The sequence below is a fragment of the Phacochoerus africanus genome, chromosome 8, assembly GCF_016906955.1.
Source record: "Phacochoerus africanus isolate WHEZ1 chromosome 8, ROS_Pafr_v1, whole genome shotgun sequence".
In the NCBI taxonomy this organism is placed as follows: domain Eukaryota; kingdom Metazoa; phylum Chordata; class Mammalia; order Artiodactyla; family Suidae; genus Phacochoerus; species Phacochoerus africanus.
Genome location: NC_062551.1, coordinates 156,223,545 through 156,239,197, shown reverse-complemented (window position 1 = coordinate 156,239,197; position 15,653 = coordinate 156,223,545).

Genomic DNA, 15,653 nt, shown 5'->3' with positions numbered 1-15,653 from the left:
TCTTTAGGATTTTCTGTGTATAGGATCATGTTGTCTGCCAGCAGTGACAGTTTTACTTCTTTCCAATATGGATTCCTTTTATTTCTCTTTCTTGTGTGATTGCTGTGGCTAGGACTTCCAACTCTATGTTGAATGAAAGTGGCACAAGTGGGTATCCCTGTCATGTTCCTTACCTTAGAGAACATACTTTCAGATATAGACCACTGAATATGATGTTAGCCATGGGTTTTTCATATATGGCCTTTATTATATTGAGATACCATCCCTTTATGCCCATTTTCCATAAAGTCCTTTATGATATGTACATGTTGAATTTTGTCAAAAAGATAATTTTTATGTTAGTTAATTGGTGTAAGGATTCCTAAACCCAATGACTAATTAAAATTCACACTCCAAATGCAAGAGATAGGCCTAGTATTTTGGAATTTTCGGGGACAATGTTTTTCCATTTAGAGTCCAAGTGGGGTAAGCAAGCTTTCTTGACCACTCTCTGTTTGGGTAGGCATAATTTTAAACCATTCTTTCACTAATATTGCATCTTGCTGAAGACCTCAGTTTTATGTAGATGTCTTGGTTCCAACTCTATTTTTACCTTCTTTTTCTGTAGCAACTAAATTCAGGCCTCTGGTGTTAAATGCCAAAAGTTACATAATCAGCACTGATTTTTCAACCTTATTTCTTTTATAACATATGATTTTTCTTTATGTCTTATGAAACAATAAAACTACTTGTTTTTAATCCACAGTTTCTAAGAATTTTAGTCAGAGTTTGTATTGCATTGTTTTAGTTCATAATATTACCAGAATCTTTATAGAGTGTCTAAAAGAATGAATTAATTGATTAAGCATTCAAACATTCATGACTTATTAAGTACTCTTTATCAGGTTCTGTGCAAGGTTCTAGAAATTCATGTACTCATAGAATGATCTCTGCTTTTAAATTTCTTCTAGCTGGTGGGAAAAAAGTTTTGAAATGATTATAATAGAAAATAAATATCAGAATAGAGAAATGAGGTAAAAAAGAAATAAATTATTCTCAAAAAGGTAGATAGAAGAGCAGATCCTAAGCCTTAGAATATATTTTTTTCAACCAGTAATATTTTATTTGAGTTCTTTTTATCATTTTGTATAAATTTTTATCTCTGAGAGGTTTAGATTCTGAAGGGAAAAAAAGGGGCTCGTGTCTTAGGCCCAAAATGGGTGTGAAGTTGTGTGTTCACTGTTGCTATATTTGAAATCCTTTCTGAAATTCAAGGAAACTGCCACCAGCTTTATAGCTGGACAGCTAACACTTTGGTCCTAACCAAGCTGGTTAACAAACACAGGGAATTTTTTGTTTCTATTTAATTATATTTTAACTTTAAAAAATGAGGATTATAGGAATTCCCTTGTGTCACAGTGGTTTCAGAATCCAGTGTTATCACTTCAGTGGATCAAGCTGCTGCTGTGGTAGGGGTTTGATTCCTGACATGGAAACTTCCACATGCTATGGGTGTAGCAAAAAAAAAATGTAGACAGTAACTTTATTAGAGTTAATAATAAAGTTTGCCATAAAACAGAAAACTTTCAATGTGTAACAAATTCATTGTTTTTATATTTTTTTCAATGTATTGTTCAGTTCATTACCTATCACTTTCACTGAGTTATTCAAGATCTAATACTTAATTTAAAAAATTTTATCTAACCATATATCATGGATACTTTCATTAAAAATATGATAATTGGAAACAGTCACTTTATTTTATTTTGTTCTATTTTGTTTCATTTCTATTTTTGTAATATTTAGCTAGTAAACAAACTGACATTTTTAATAATTTTTGAAAAAATATAAAAATAGATGTAGTTATGTATTTCATTATCCTCATTGCCAAATTTTCCTTCTCATTATTATCTATGATCAAGATTTTCTTAAGATTCCAGAAGTGTATTACCTTTATATTCACTTTAAAAAATTTTCAAAGCCGTATGTCTACTCATTCAGATACTGAACAAAGATTCTTTTACTAAATATTCAGCAAAATTTGGTACTGGAAGCCCTCATAGGAACTTCTCTTTGAGTCTTTTTAAAGCAGTAACTATCTTTGAATGTATTTGTTAACTTGTCAGGAAGAAGAAATGCATGTTTTTCTTTAAAATCTGAGTATTATGCCTTTATCCTCAGTGTAATAAGTTAGATTAATCATGAAATATTACATGACTGGCACAGATGATCTAATTTCATATTCAGAAATCCAAGGTACATGTTATAATCTTGCATTCAAAGAGGCAGAAATATTGAGGACTTTCAGAAATTTGTGGTTCCCTTTTACCACAAACAAGTATAAAACTCATCAACATTTTTAAAAGCAACCATTTCAGGGCACAAGGAATTGACTAAAGAGACAAAAAAATGAGAAGGATTTACTCTCGAAATGCTCACTGTGTCCCCTTGCCTGGGTCTGATCCCTTCCTCCCTCTACCAGGTTTTTAGGAAGAACAGTAGCTCTGTCAGCTTGGGATTGACTGCAAAACCAGCAGTGTTACTGCCAGAATCAATTAATTCAAATAGGAATGGGAAGCAAAAACTTTTGACTTTGCCAGCTAAAATGGAAGACATAATTGGAAATGGATGGGGAAACCCACATCTGTGCAAAACCAAGGTTGCCATTCCAATTTGGGGTGTGTGACAGACCATTCAGAAAATTTATGGAGAGATTATATAAAATACATAGTCATGTAAAGCCTGAGATAAGCTTTTCCACACTTTCCTGCTGTCTGGAAAACTAAATAGGCATAGAGGAGACGCAAGAGAACCTGGCAAAGAGTGAAAGCCAAGGTACACTTGAGAATTGCCTGAAACTTTATATGCGTTCCCCAACACACACAGAACAACTGACAGTGGGTGAAAGAATCCAGATGTTAGATTTCTCAGATAAAAACTCTCGAGCAGCCATTATAAATATAAAGTTTTAAAATAATCTATATTGAATGAATTAAAGGAAAATATCCAAACAATAAATCAATAAACAAGAAATCTAAGAAAGAAAATATATTTTAAAAATAATTCAATGGAAATTCAAACTAGCATGGTAAAATAATTGATATGAAAAAATTCACCAGATGTGCTCAACAGACTAGAGTGCAAAGGAAATAAAACAGTGAACTTAAAAATGAATATAAATTTTTCAAATGGTATAACAAAGAAGCAACACGTTGACCAAAAATGAGCATAGTATCAGACACTTCTAAGACAATATCAGGTGTTCCAATACATGTATAATGGAGACTCAGATGGCAAGTAGAAGTAGAAAGAGGCAGAAGAAAATATTTGTCGATAGAATGGACTAAACTTCCTAAATCTGATGAAAATTAATTTAAAAATCCCCAATAAGTTAAGCGAGCTCAAAATAGGAAAAACCCAAACATAATACACCTGGACACAATAAAGTCAAACTGGTGAAAGCCAAAGCAAAGAAAGAATTTTTTTTTCTGTCTTTTTAGGGCCATACTTGCAGTATATAAAAATTCCCAGGCTAGGGGGTAAATCGAAGCTGCAGTTGCTGGCCACAGAGACAGCCACAGCAATGCTGGATCAGAGCTGTGTCTGCAACCTACACCACAGCTTATGGCACTGCCAGATCCTTTAACCCACTGAACAAGGCTGGGGATTGAACCCACATCCTCATGAATACTAGTTGGGTTTGTTACCACTGAGGCACAACAGGAACTCCCAGAAAGAACTCTTGAGAACAGAAAGAGATAAACAACTTAGCACATACAGAAAAATGACAATATAATTCATGTCAACAAGGGAGTTCAGAAGGCAGTGGAATGACAAATTAAAGTGTTAGAAAAAAGTCAGTTAAGAATTCTATACCCAGCAAATTATTCTTCATAGATGAGAGTGAAATAAAGACATTTCCCAAATAAACTAACACTGAGGGAATTCATTGTCAACATATTTTCCCTACAAAAAATACTAAAGCAAGCCCTTCAGGTTGAAAGCAGATGACACCATGTGGTGACTTGGGTCCATAAGAAGGAATGAAGAGCCCTAGAAAAAACACAATTTTTATTTTCTCTCTCTCTCTCTTTTAACTTTAAAGAGCATAGCATTAACTATAATCAGCACTGTTGGGTTTATAGCCTATGTAGCTATAATATTTATAGCTACATAGGCTATAAATATTAGCTACTTTGTACAAGTATAGCTTTATTTCTTTCCTCCTTCTTCATGCTATCTTTTGAAGGAATGCAATCAATAATAACTTGAAATTGTTTGTGGTAAGTTACAGATAAATATTGAAGTCTCTAGAAGTGCCCCTAAAATACCTCAAAAACATAATTATCAGAGAAATTAAAATGAGACTTTAAAATATTTTTTATAATCTACTAAGTAAATCTTAAATTTTAAATTTTAAAACTGAATTGAAGATTATATTTGTTAGGGTCCTCCAAAGAATTAGAATATAAATATAAATATAGTATATTATATATAATTACATAGAAATGCTCACATGACTGTGAAGGCTACAAAGTCCCAAGTTCAATAGTTGGTGAGTTGGAGACCCTGGAAAGCTGGAGATTTAGCTCCAGTCCAAGTCTGAAGTCCTAAGAATCAGAAGAGCTGACTATATAAGTTGCAGTCCAAAGGTAGGACTGATAACCCAGGTGAAGTAGCCAGGAACAAAATGTTTTCTCTTATGCAACCTTTTTGTTCTATTTAGATCTTCAGTTGATCGATGAGCTCCACTCATATTAGGGAAACAATCTACTTTGCTCAGGCTACCAATTCAAGTATTAGTCTCATCCAGAACTCTCCCAGACACCCATAGTCTTCAGCCAAATATCTTGGCACCCCCATGTCCTAGTCAAATTGACACATAAAAGTAACCATCACTGATTTCAATACTCTTCTCTATAATTGATATAACAACTAAATAGAAAAAATCAATAAAAATTGAAGATTTGAACAACACAATTTTACATTTCCTTGGAATTGTTCCTTTCCTTGCAATTTTTTTTGGATTAGTTTCAGAAGGATAGGCATTAACTCTTCTCTAAATGTTTGGAAGAATTTGCTCGTGAAGCCTTCTGGTCCTGGACTTCTGTTTATTGGTGTTTTTATTTTTTTCTTTTTGTCTTTTTTTTTTTTGTATTTTTTTGGGGACCATACCCATGGCATATGGAAGTTCCCAGGCTAGGGGTTGAATCAGAGCTACAGCTGCCCGCCTATGCCACACCCATAGCAGTGCAGGGTGCTAGTCACATCTGAGATCTACACCACATCTCATGGCAATGCCAGATCCTTAACCCACATCTTCATGGATCCTAGTCAGGTTCGTTAACCACTGGGCCACAACAGGAACTCCTACTGGGAGTTTTTAAATCACAGATTCAGTTTTAGTACTTGTGACTGATCTTTTCATGTTTTCTCTTTCTCCTTGGTTCAGTCTCGGGAGACTGTACCTATGTAAGAATCTGTCCAGTTCTTCTAGGTTTTCCTTTTTATGGCATATAGTTGCTTGAGGTAGTCTTTTGTGATCCTTTGTATTTCTGTGGTATAGGTTGCAACTTCTTTTTCATATCTAATTTTATTGATTCAGGCCCTCTCCTTTCTTTTTGAGTCTAGCTAAAAGTTTCAGTTTTATCTTCTCAAATACCTTTTAGTTTCATTGATCTTTTCTATTTTCTTAGTCCTGTTTCATTTACTTGTGCTCTTTATGATTTCTTTCCTTCTATTTACTTTGGGTTTTGTTTCTTCTTCTTTCTCTAGTTCCTTTAGATGTAAGTTTAGGTTGCTTATTTGAGATTTTTCTTGTTTTCTGAAGTAAGGTTGTATCACTATAAACTTCCCTCTTAGAACTGCTTTTGCCATGTCCCATAGATTTTGGATCATAGTATTTTCATTTATCTCTAGATGTGTTTTTATTTCCTCTTTGATTTCTTCAGTGATCCATTTGTTGTTTAGTATATTTTTTAGCCTCCACTTGTTTGTGTTTTTTGCAATGTTTTTTCTGCAGCTGATTTCCAGTCTCATAGCATGGTGTTCAATATGATTTCATTTTTCTCAAATTTACTGGGGCTTGCTTTATGGCTCAGCATATGATCTATCCTGGAGAATCTCCCATGTGCACTTGAAAGGAGTTTGTATTCGGCTGCTTTCAGATGGAATGCTCTATAAATATGAGTGAAGTCCATCTGTTCTAATGTGTAATTTAAGGTCTTTTTTTCCTTACTGACTTTCTGTATGAATGATCTGTCACATTGATATAAAATAAATGGGGTTTTAAAGTCCACCAGTGTTATTATGTTATTGTCTATTTCTCCTTTTATTTTTTTTTAACATTTACCTTATATATTAAAGTGCTCCTGTGTTGAGTGCATATATATTTATAACTGTTATGTCTTTTTCTTAGATTGATTTCTTGGTCATTAGTGTCCATTGTCTCTTGGAACCGTCTTTATTTTAAAGTATATTTAGCTTGATAATGAGTATTTCTACTCTAGATTTCTTTTGCTTTCCATTTGCATGGAATACCTTTTTCTATCCCCTCACTTTTAGTCTGTATGTGTCTCTAGTTCTAGAAGTGGGTCTCTTGATGTGTGTCTCTTGTAGACAGAAAATATATGGGTCTTGTTTTTGTATCCATTCAGCCACTCTATGTCTTTCGGTTGGAGCATTTAGTCTGTTTACATTTAAACTTATTATTGATAATGTATGTTCTTATTGCCATTTTTTAGACTGTATTGAATTTCTTTTTTTGTAGGTCTTTTTTCTTCTTTCCTCTTTTGCTCTCTTCTCTTGTGATTTGACGACTATCCTTAGTGTTGTGTTTGGATTTTTTTTATGAGTGTATCTATTATAAATTTTTGCATTATTGTTACCATGAGGTTTTGATATAGCAGTCTCTCTCTCTCTCTATATATATATATATATGTATATATATATAGTATATAGACTGCTTTAAGTTGTTTGAGTGTTTTTTTTAAGTTGCTGATATTTTAACTTCAAATGCATTTCAAAATTTGTACTCTCTTCCTCTCACAGTTTCACAGTTTTTTGGCTTAGATAGCCTATATGTGTGTGGATAATTTCCCAACTTTATGTTTGAACTTTATCGGTGAGGTTTCCTATTTCATAGTTTCCTTGTTTTCTTGTGGCCATTTCTTTTTCACCTAGAACAATTCCTTTAGGACTTATTGCGAAGCTGGTTTGGTTGTAATAAATTGTTTTAGCTTTGTTTGTCTGTTACTCTTTTGATTTCCCTTTAAAAGCTGAATGAGAGCCTTGCCAGAAAGAGTATTCATGTTTGTAGATTTTCCCTTTTGTCACTTTAAATAAATTTTTCAATTATTTTCTGGCCTGCAGATTTTCTGCTGAAAAAACAGCCGATAATTTTATGGGGATTCTCCTGTACATAATTTGTTTTTCCCTTGCTGCTTTTAATATTTTCTCTTTGCCTTTAATTTGGTCAATTTGATTAATATGTGTCTTGGCATGTTTTTTCTTGGGTTAATCCTATTTGAAGCTCTGCACTTCATGACTCAGGTGAATGTTTCCTTTTCCATATTAGGGAAGTTTTCAGCAATTATCTCTTCAAATATTTTCTCAGGCCCTTTTTCTTTCCTCTTCTCTGGGAACTCTATAATGCAAATGTTCATGTGTTTGACATTGCCCCAGAACCTTTTAAACTATCTTCATTTCTTTGCATTCTTTTTATTCTGTTTTGCAGCAGTGATTTCCACCACTATGTCCTCCAATGCTCTTATCCATTTTTGCCTCATTTATCCTGCAGTTGATCTTCTAGTGTGTTTTTTTATTTCAATTATTGTTCAATTTTGTTTGGCTATTTTTTTATATTTTCTACCTTTTAAAAAATCTTCTTGGATTTCCCATCGTGGCTCAGTGGTTAACGAATCTGACTAGGAACCATGAGGTTGTGGGTGTAATCCCTGGCCTTTCTCAGTGGGTTAAGGATCTGGTGTTGCCATGAGCTGTGGTGTAGGTCACAGACATGGCTCAGACTCCACATTGTTGTGGCTTTGGCATAGGCCAGCTGCTTCAGCTCCAATTAGACCCCTAGCCTCGGAACCTCCATATGCTGTGGGAGTGGCCCTAGAAAAGGCAAAAAGACAAAGAAAAAAAAACTTGTAACTTCTGGATCTGTGCATCCATTCTTTTCTTGAGTTCTTGGATCATCTTTAGGATTATTACTCTGAACTCTTTCTTGGGTTCATTTCCTATCTTTACATAGTTGCTCTCCTGGGTTTTTTCCCTTGCTTCTTTGTCCAGAGTGTATTCCCTGTGGTCTCATTTTGCCTAATTTCTATTTCTATTTTTATTTGTGGAAGGTCAGTTATGTTTCTCAACCTTGGAGAAGTGACCCCCTGCAAGGGGCATCCTATATATTCCCACAGCAGATTACCCTCTTATCACCTGATGGCCAGGTACCAGCTGGACCAGCAAGACAGACAGTAGGTCCTTGTCTGTGCTTGCATACTCACTTCTGCAGGCTACCATATTGTAACCCTTACTTCTAGTGTCTGCCCAATGGTAGATGTGGCTGGTCTAGGCTGGTGTAGGCTCCCTAGTAGGAAAAGCAAGTACCTGCCTACTGGTCTTTGGAGCTAGGTCTTGGCCCTCTAGTGGGCATAGCCATGTTCAAGGGGGTGTGTCTACAGGTGGCTGTGGGCTCAGGAAGTCTTTAGGCAAGCCTGTCTGCTGACGACTGGGGTTATTTTCCTGCTGTTAGTATTTCAGTCTGAGGTGTCCCACAGCTGGAACCTACAGGCTATTGGCTGGGGCCAGGTCTTAGTTCCAAACTGACAGCTTCCAAGAGAGCTCATGCTGATGAAAATTTCCCAATATCTCTTCTGCCAGTGTGCTTGTCTACACAGCAAGCCACAGCCTCTCCTCCACCTCTCCAGGAGACCTTCTAAGATTGGCATGTAGGGCTGGCCCAGGCACCTATGAAGTCAATATTTTTCTCCTGGATCTCTGTGTGCATGAAAGCTTGTGTGAGACCTCCAAGAGTGGAGTTTCTGTTTCCTCCAGTCCTGTAGAGCTCCTGAACTCAAGCCCCAAGTGTTCTGGAGACACCTTCTCCTGAAGCCAGTTCCCTAGGCTGGGAAGCCTAACTTGGGGCTCAGAACTCTCACTCCTGTGAAAGAACTTCTGTGATTTAATTGTCCTTCAATTTGTGGGCCACCCACACAGGGGGTATGAGATTTTATTATATCATGAGTACATGTCTCCTACCATCCTATGGGGTTTTTTTCTTTATGTCTTTGGATATAGAATATCATTTTGGTAAGTTCTAATATTTTTTATGGATGGTTGTTCAGCAGTTGTGAGTTTGTTGTGCTCATGAGAGGAAGTGAACTCAAGGTTCTTTTACTCTGACATCTTATACTCTCTAACTATCATTCAGCTTTTCAAGAATAGCATCCCAGGTAGGGCCTGCTTCTTCACCTGGATCCTACATATGGAGCAAAGATGCAACTGACTCACAACTTGGAATGGAGCTACAACTTATCTGAATCCAGCAAGCAATATTAGTGAAAAGTAAGTTTTGTAACACTACAGTGTTGTTTGTTATCACAGAATAACCTAGGGAAATGTGACTGATAAACCTTGACACTGTACAGAATAGGGTCCTGATCCATAGGCTAGGTCCACGTAAATCATGTTTATATTATATCTCCTCATCATCATTTGGCCACAGCTGGTCAAAATGGGCCTAATTCTCTCTCCTTTGAGAATTTTACCCAATGCCTAAAAGCCTATAAATTTTGAGCCAATTCATATCTATTGACAGGCTTCTAGAAAATGTCTACAAACTCCTGCTGGTCCCTGGAGAAATCCTTGTTCTTACTCCATCCTGTTGCTTTATTAATTTCTCTTGGATTCCATATGATATCCCTGTATTCTTAAAAAAAACCCCAAACCCAGCTGCCTTTAAACCTAAGCCAGTGCTAGTTGATTTGCAACCAAGAGAACCTTAACTAATACATCAAACACCTAAAAACTCTGATATTACTTGAATTCATTATTTAAATTTTGGCTCAGTAAGGGCTAGCCCTTGCCAGGGGCTGCTCCTACAGTGGCAGAGGATGTGGAAGGAGCCCTGGGCTAAGGGAGTTAGCCACTCCTTTAAGTCTGGCCAGGAACAAAGCAGAGACTAGAGTTTCCAAATTCTATTCCTGCATTTAAATCTCACGTGACATTTTATTTTTTTTCTTTCTCACCTCCTTAAATAGGGTCCAGGTTTCAAGCAGGCCTGGTGTGTACTTTCCCTAGATCACTGAGACAATGGATGGTGCAGAACATACATGGTATAGAGTTCTTTTGTGTGAATGGGTGGTCCTTGGCAGGGTTGTTTTTGGCCAAGTGGGTGCTGGGTATTTTCAGTTACAGTTGCACAATATTGCCTGCAATTTTTTGGCAGTATTCCAACTGAATGCATTAAACTATAATTGCCTTTATTAAGAGAAAGAACAGACGTGCACTAACACATGAGTTTTGCAAAGTTGGGGAGAGCTAACTAATGAAATAAAATTTTGTAAGAACAAGGCATGAAACTTTTACTGGCATATTTACATTTTCTTTTCTTCTGGACATCAGAAGAAAATGTCCATTCAGCTACCAAGTTTTCTTTAGAATACTTGCCAGTTTTCTGAGCAAAAACTTTAAAGTTTTAGCAGTTGATAGAAGAATTATAGGAGGTGTTTCTTCTTCCCATACAGCTGTAGCCAAAGTGTCCCAATTGCTCCTTTGAACTTTAAATTCATTTATCTAAATATAAGCTGGATATTCCCAATCTGGGGGTCAGTCCACCTGATATAAATTTGGTTTGTTGCAAACAATATTCACCATCTCCCTCCTTTTCCGAAGCCCATACCTCTTTTCCTTCTGTATAATCAAGTTATGTTGTTACTACTATCTACTTGCACCAGCCAATTAGAAGTGTATCATCCTTGACTCTATGCTTGCTGTGACATTCCATATCCAATTAGTTACTATCTTCTGTTGACTTTACAAATAATTTTTAAGTCTATTACTTCACTTCCTTAAGAGATGAATTATACTGAATCATTACAATGACTCTTTAATAGGTTTCCTGATTAAACACTTGCTGTAATGCCTCCCTTTCAATCAGTTATTGATATTGCTACTAAAATGGTCCTCTTTAGAGGATAAATTGGACAGTGAAACCCAAGGTAAATTTTTGAATGTAATACTGCAGGTAACAGGGAAAAACTAAACTCTTAGAAGGGCATTAAGGACCTTCCAATTATGAACTTTATTTTTCAAATATTAATATTATATTGGCTATAAAACCTTTTGTTAATGCAGTGACAAAGCCAAATTTTGAGAATTATGTTCATTTCATATCACATTTATTTTTTCTCATGTTCAAATAAATAAAGTGGCTGAGAAAAAGTCACGTTCCTTCTTTGTGTTTGATACTTTCTTTAGCAGTCCTTATTTTTCATCCTAGAAGACGCCACTTTTGGGATATTTGACCACTGAATACTAATAAATGTCCAGCTGGGGCCAAAATATAGATTAGATAACACTCCTTAGATGTGGGGAGATAGAGAAAAAATTCAGGAGTGTTTTCTCTAAAGGGAACAAAATGTTCCTGCTTCCAAATACCATTATTTTCTGCACTGTCTAAATTAGCCTGTGGCACATCTGTCACACAGCTCAGTTAAATTTCATCCATTCTTGTACTGATCTTATGGGCTTTTCAGCAGTGTGAAGTAAAGATTAGATGTGCACATTTTTGCTCTGGATCTCCCTTTTAATATCCTGAGAGCAACTGCTGCTTATGTAACACCTTACCTGCCAATTATCACTGGTTCTCATATGTGTTTTTCAAACCTGCTCTTAGAAAAGAAGGATTTCTCCGCTTATCACTTGATTTTGTGGACACCAGCTGTATGATGTATTTTCACTCTTCTTTGCCTTTACTCAGTTGTAAACACTCTGTCTTCACTATGAAAATCCTACAAGCCTCAGGTCAGTGTCACCACAGATGATCTCCCATCCAGAAATAATTGCTGCTTCCTTTTGCTTGTGGCATTTGACATAACCTTCTAGTTTGCATTATTTCATTCTATATAGTATTATAATTTGTCGAATATACTTTTACTATCTCTTATAGACTGTGACTTGTTCATCTCTGTATCCCAAACCAAGGGCTGAGCACAGAAATTTATTTATTGAATGGATAAACAAAACCACTGCCTCCAGGTCCACTTGGCACAGGAGACCCATTTGTATCATTTTCCTTGGTTTGCAAGCTCTCTTGTAAAGAAAATTTAAATATGGATGTCCTGGCCCACCCAGAAGGGTCAAGTGAAGAGATTCATTTCTGGCCTCTCAGAGTCTGCAGATTTGTCCCCACCATCATAAACACCTTTTTGAGAGAGGCTCATATTTTCAGGTATAACATTTTTTAATCCTCAGGGTCCACAGAACTAATTTTGGGAGGTTGCATTGTTCACAGAATAGGCCAGATGGTTTCATCCTATCCTTATTGATAGGGTGACATTGATTTATTATCTGAACTGGGATGCTTTTGTGTATACTAAAATAATTAAAATTACATATCTTTTTGAAATATTTATTAATGGGCTAACAAAATATCAACCTATAAGTAAATCTGTTCATGTATTACTTTTTTAAGATTTTAATTTTTTCCATTATAGTTGATTTACACTATTCTGTCAATTTTGGCTGTACAACAAATTGACCCAGTCATACATACATATATACATCTACTTATCCACTCCAAATGCAATATTTTGCATCTATTAACCCAAAACTCCCAGTTCATCCCACTCCCACCCCCTCCCCCTTGGCAACCACAAGTCTGTTCTCCAAGTCCATGAATTTCTTCTCTGTGGAAAGGTTCATTTGTGTCATATATTAGATTCCAGATGTAAGTGATAACATTGTTGTTTGTCTTTCTCTTTCTGACTTACTTCACTTAGTATGAGAGTCTCTAGTTCCATCCATGTTGCTGCAAATGGGATTATTTTGTTGTTTTTTAAAGGCTGAGTAGTATTCCATTGTGTACATATACCACATCTTCTTCATCCATTTATCTGTCGATGGACATTTAGGTTGTTTCCGTGTCTTGGCAATTGTGAATATTGCTGCAGTGAACATACAGGTGCATGCATCTTTTTCAATGAAAGTTTGTCTGGATATATCCCCAAGAGTGGGATTGCTGAGTCATATGGTAGTTCTAGATTTAGTTTTGTGAGGTACCTCCATATTGTTTTCCATGGTGGTTGTACCAATTTACATTCCCACCCAGTATAGGAGGGCACCCTTTTCTTTACACCCTCTCCAGCATTTGTTATTTATTATCTTAGTCATGATGGCCATTCTGACTTGTGTGAGGTGGTACCTCATTGTAGTATTGTTTTGCATTTCTCTAATAATTAGTGATGTTGAGCATTTTTTCATGTGCCTGTTGGCCATCTGTATATCTTATTTGGAGAAATGTCTATTCAGGTCTTCTGCCCATTTTTCAATTGGGTTGTTGGGTTTTTTTTTTTTGTTGAGTTGTGTAAGTCTTTTGTATATTTTACAAATTAAGCCCTTGTCAGTTGCATCATATGAAACTATTTTCTCCCATTCTGTGTGTTGTATTTTTGTTTTTTTATGGTTTCCTTTGCCATGCTAAAGCTTTAAAGTTTGATTAGGTCCCATATTTTTGTTTTTATTTCTATTGCCTTGGGAGACTGACCTAAGAATACATTTGTATGGTTTATGTCAGAGAATATTTTGCCTATGTTCTCTTCCAGGAGTTTGATGTTGTCTTGTCTTGTGTTTAAGTCAATTTTAGTTTATTTTTGTGCATGATCTGAGGTTGTGTTCCAGTTTCATTGATATACATGTGGCTGTACAGTTTTTCCAGTACCAATTGCCGAAAAGACTGTCTTTTTCCCATTTTATATTCTTCCCTCCTTTGTTGAAGATTAATTGACTGTAGGTGTCTGTTTATTTCTGGATTGTCTATTCTGTTCCATTGGTCTGTATGTCTGTTTTGGTACCAGTACTGTTGTGGAAAGGGAATTGGGAGCTTGACAAGCGTGAAGCCATTTTGCTGCCACTGTCCCTCTTGGTGAACTTAAGGTGACTTATATGAGGGCTCTGAGAAAAACAAAGTCATTAGGACTTGAGAAACTCCAGGCCCCGATTGTTCTAAAGAAATGCTTATGTAGAGATAAATTTCAATCTCTTCCTGTTTGCAAGCTTTATTTTCTATCATAGCAACTCACCAAAATTTTCAAAAGCTGCATTTTTAATGCTTTCTTTGAATGATTATATTAAAGATTATTTTATTTTGAAAAAAATGCAATAAAAATTTAGGAGAGTCATTTACAAATGATACTGAAGTTAATCTACATAGTTTTTCACAGGTTCAAACATTTATAAAATCCAATTTATAAAATCCAATTGATTATATATATATACACACACACAAATGTACAAATTATATACACATAATTATATAAATACAAATATACAAATTATATACACATAATTATATATACAAACATATAAATTATATATATTATATATTATTAATTATATATAATACATAATTTGTATAGAGCATTAACCTTGCCATGCAATTTCTCTATAGATATTAAAATAATAAATTTTGATAGCTACAGATTCCATTTCAGTTGTAGAATATGACAATATATTAGCATACAACTGTAAATTATATGTGAACTACAACCAACATTAAATATATTTGCACACTTCCATACTACACAGATTTTTTTATTTAGTAAGGATATTGTTTTCACTGTAACTGTGTTCTACAAAATTTTTATTCATATCATCACCACAAAAATACTTTCAGTTTAAAATTTACCTTTGAAATAAAATATCAATATTACACATTTAATCTTTGTCAGAACAAACTTTACAAATTTTACTTGATTATATGAATTTGGTGAAAACAGTGCCTATGGCTAAAATTAATTCATTTCTATTTTCAATATCTTTTCTCACCAACATAAAACAGATTATTTAACCACTTGCAAATTTTTTTTCTGCCAATAGAGCCAATCTGTTATCATTGATCATTTTACTTGTTATACAAAGAATATCTTGAATTAAAAATTAGAAAAATTAATTTCAAAAAGTTATTCTAAATGAAAATAAATTTTCACAGAATTATATGTAAAAGAAGTTTCTATAGCTGCCCATGTCAATTTCAGATAGATGTTCTTAAATATTTTCTTAAAATAACTACATTTTGAAATAAATTGTGATTCTTTTGCAGAGTGGTGTGTTCTATCATCACATGGTGATATTACTATGGCTTCTGTGGTAGATGAGAAGTGTTGCAAAATATTTTATGAAAGTTGCATATTTACAACTTAAGGACTAGAAATTTAATACTTAATTTTCCATTAAACATGTGTTTTCATGTTTTTATTGCTGCTTAAATGTTTATTGGAAAATACAGTAAATTACAAGACCATTGCAACAAGTGTGTTTAGACTTCTATCTACACAGTCTACCTCAGAAACTATCAGCCTTATTTCACCCATGCACATTATTTCACTTGCACTTAATCTATAAGTTTATACAATTCTTGTTTTGTTCTTATGAGGCATGTATGTGAGGCACGT